This window comes from Triticum urartu, chromosome 5 (assembly GCF_003073215.2).
Source record: "Triticum urartu cultivar G1812 chromosome 5, Tu2.1, whole genome shotgun sequence".
Lineage (NCBI taxonomy): Eukaryota > Viridiplantae > Streptophyta > Magnoliopsida > Poales > Poaceae > Triticum > Triticum urartu.
The window spans coordinates 225,917,797-225,921,681 of NC_053026.1; the positions used below are offsets into that span (position 1 = coordinate 225,917,797).

The 3,885-nt window shown below is 45.4% G+C and overlaps 1 long non-coding RNA gene across 1 annotated transcript; it reads left to right on the top strand.

The window, feature by feature from the left end:
• The first annotated feature begins 2,595 nt into the window (after nt 1-2,595).
• On the top strand, nt 2,596-3,008 carry LOC125555837. The gene is made up of 3 exons (XR_007304896.1): nt 2,596-2,702; nt 2,797-2,868; nt 2,981-3,008. It is a non-coding gene; the product is annotated as an uncharacterized LOC125555837 (long non-coding RNA).
• Nucleotides 3,009-3,885: the final 877 nt, after the last annotated feature.

Genomic DNA, 3,885 nt, shown 5'->3' on the forward strand with positions numbered 1-3,885 from the left:
ATTTGGTAGTTCCTTCACAAGAAAACCTCATTTCGGGCACTCGAAAAATGGAAAATGGTTTTTTTGTCCAAAGAAAATGAAAAAATTCCTTAGGCAACATTGTTTTCCATTCCAATATGCACCCTTGTGCACAATATGAGATCATTTGAACAAACTATGCCATGAATGTGGCCATAAGATTGATTATTTGGCTTGAAAGCCATTGATCTCCACACGTGATAGCTCGTTTCTGAGAACACCTTTTTTATAATAATTGCCGTATTACAAGTTTGTTATTTTTCCTGGGAACTTGTCCACATATGATGACCCAATGTGAAGGTTTTGCCATTTTTTGATTTTTTCTGAATTTTTTATGCCTGTTTCAAAATGCGATCAAAATAGCGGGAATGACCGTTCCTAGGTAGTGGTTGAATCTTGGAATTTTATTGGTGTTTATCTAATTAAATAGATACTTATGTACCTAGAAATGATTTTTGGAAAAAATAAATAGCAAACTATGAGCCAGCTACAGTTCAAATTTGACCCCCTTCCACCTGAATCGGCAAAAATTTGTCTTTTTCACGAGAGGTGGATCAAAACTTTTTACACCCAATCATTTGGTCAATTGTGCATTAAATATGGATTAGTATTTTATAAAATTGATTTGGTCCAATTTTGCAACAATTATTTTTTAGTTCCTTCAAAATAAAACCTCATTTCGGGCACTCGAAAAATGGAAAATAGTTTTTTGTCCAAAGAAAATGAAAACTTCCTTAGGCAACATTGTTTGCCATTGCAATATGCACCCTTGTGCACAATATGAGATCATTTGAACAAACTATGCCATTTATGTGGCCATAAGATTGATCATTTGGCTTGAAAGTCATTGATCTCCACATGTGATAGCTCGTTTCTGAGAACACTTTTTTATAATAATTGTCGTATTACAAGTTTGTTATTTTTCCTGGGAACTTGGCCACATATGATGACACAATGCGAAGGTTTCCCATTTTTCTGATTTTTTTGAATTTTTTATACCCATTGCAAAACGCGGTCAAAACGGCGGGAATGACCGTTCCTAACTAGTGGTTGAATCTTGGAATTTTATTGGTGTTTCTCTTATTAAATAGATACTTATGTACCTAGAAATAATTTTTGGAAAAAATAAAGAGCAAACTAGAAGGCAGCTAAAGTTCAAATTTGACCCGCTTCCTGCTGAATCGACGGGAATTTGTCTTTTTCATGAGAGGTGGATCAAAGCTTCTTACACCCAACCATTTGGTCAATTGTGCATTAAATATGTCCTAGTATTTTAGAAAATTGATTTGTTACAATTTTGGAACAAATATTTGGTAGGTCATTCACAAAAAAGCTCATTTCGAACAATCAAAAAATGAAAAAAATGATTTAAAAGAACTCATTTCTCATAACTCTTTAAAAAATATTTATCTTATTTCAATTTATGATTATTCCTGAAAACAATAGTCAAATTTGCTGACACAATAATAAGTTTTTTTTCAAATTTTCAGGTCATAATAAAATAGCTAACATGATTTAGCACATTACTTTTAGTCGATTATGACCAATTTAAATGGTCAAAATATCATACCTGTATACTGCGTTCTGATTGGTCCAGGGGCCTCTCACGCGGATCATGGGTAAATCACCATCGGATCCCCTGGATCCAACGGCCCGCACCAAACATGGATGTGTCCCCGAAACCCTAGCTCTGTCCTGTGGTCATTTTCCATCCACCCCCCCACCTCCTTTCTTTCCCTCGTTCTCTGCTGCTCCTCTCCCCTTCCAGATTCGGCGGAGCTCCTCTCGATCCCCTCCCCTTCCTCCCCGCCAGCCGCCACACCCATTCTCTCCAGATCCAATCCCTTCCTCCGCCCCCTCGTCCACCGTCCCCTTCCTCCGCCATTGACGTTCGCGCTCAAGGCCTCCGCCTCACCCGCCCTCGCCATTGCCTCCTCGGCGGGGTTGCCCTTCTTGCCATCCGCCTCTGCGGCGCCGAGGGCTGTGCTGCCGCGTCCAGGAGGGTCTCGCTCCGCGGGGCCGCACCCGCGACCTGCTACCCCGCGCCCGCACCAACTCCGGCGCTGCTCCACCCGCCGCTCTCGCCACGGCGCCGACGCTAAGGCCGTCCCCGTCCACCAGGTCTGGGATCCCGCCGCGGGGTTCGTCGTCAAGGTCCCCGCCATCTAAGAGTTCTTCGTCAAGGTCCCCGCACATCCTCTCCTCACCCCCCTGGATTGGAATCGGCGCCTCCCTCCGCCGTCGGCCGCCATGTCGCCGTCTCTGCTCGGGGTCAGCTCCCCTCCCTTCCCCTCTCTCCTCTCTTTCTCGTTGCGCGGCGCAGGTGGAGGTTGCTGAATTGACCTTGTTTTTTCGCTTGGTTCCTTCCTTCTGCAGGGGCTCACCAAGTCGCTGGCCATGACCGTGCTCTCCGAAGTTGGCGACAAGACCTTCTTCACCGCCGCGGTACCCCACCCCACCTCACCTCCTCTCGCCTTCCACGTGTTCCTAGTACTGCTTTCTCCGCGAGTCCGTCCTGGAATCGTGAAAGAAGCTGGAATGTGGTTGTGACTTGCATTTTTTTTCTTGACGAATTGTAGGTTGCCAACTTCCTTGCCCGTTTCAAGTCGATCCCTAGTATCATTGAGCTCGACAGCTTGAAGGTCTCTGGTGATGTCTTGTTTGGCTCTAGAGTCGTGCTCAAGGTGAACTTCATAGTCATCATTCTCCTTTTGCTGCGGTTAGTTACTGTGTGCAAATGGACCTAATGCTAATCAAATCTGCTCATCCCATCTGCAGGGCAACGTGACCATCGCAGCCAAGGCTGGAGTCAAGTTGGAGATCCCAGACGGAGCTGTGCTCGAGAACAAGGTAAGCCTTCATTTCACATCCCAACACCTACCCAATCTGAAAATGTGTGTCCTGTGTCATGATTGTCATGCATGGTCTGAGACTAACACATGGCCTTCTCTGGTGTCACCAGGACATCAACGGCCCAGAGGATCTTTGAGTGACGCCCACCGCCATCGCCAGTCACATTCCGAGAAACCTTCCGGTCCTCCTTCGCTGAGTTAATCGTCCTGTAATTTTTGTGTGCATTCTGCTGGGGTGTTGTCCTAGGATAGCCCCTTTACGTAATAATTGTAAGCCCCTCTGCTGTTCATCTACACTTGTTCTTCCTGGCCGTGCCAGGGACGTAAAATTTCTTTTGGTTATATGATGATGCCCCTAGTTCTCACATGCCTAAATTTGTTTCTTTCGCCCTGCTGGGTTCCCGGCGAGTCCATGATTTTGGCTTCTGCGGGCTCTGATCAGGTTGGCGTCCGGCGGCAGGATGAAGGCCAAGGTGAGCTCCCGCGCCGGTGACTCTAGGTCAGTGCCCCGACCCGACCCCTCGCTTGTTATATGGTGTAAGTGCAATGGTACGCTAGGTATGTGGTGTAAGTATATCCACAAGATTTCATTCAGTAAATCATCTCAGTTATCCAGTTTTGAAATATTTCGCCGATGCATCATCTCTATGTGCCAGAGTAGTAGCACTCTTTTTTTGTTGAGTAGATGTTCCTGAGCCATATAACTGCATAGCTGATAGTGTCAAACTATTCGCCATATAGTTATGTTCCGATATGGCTGCTCTGGTCTAGTTGTGCTAACGGGAACAGGCAAGCTGATCTGCTGCTGTTTTTCTCCCCTTGAACGATCTGGTGAAGGACAAGTTGGTCCATAGGTCCTCCTACCCTGCTATCTCTCTCTGCTGCATAGATATTTTCAGTTTTCTTTTGTTCTCTTTCTAGTTTAAGCATGAGGATATTCCAGTGTCTATGTATTCTTCTCGTGCTCATAAGTCAGAACATGTAATCTAATTAGGGACTGCAGACTTGCTCATGT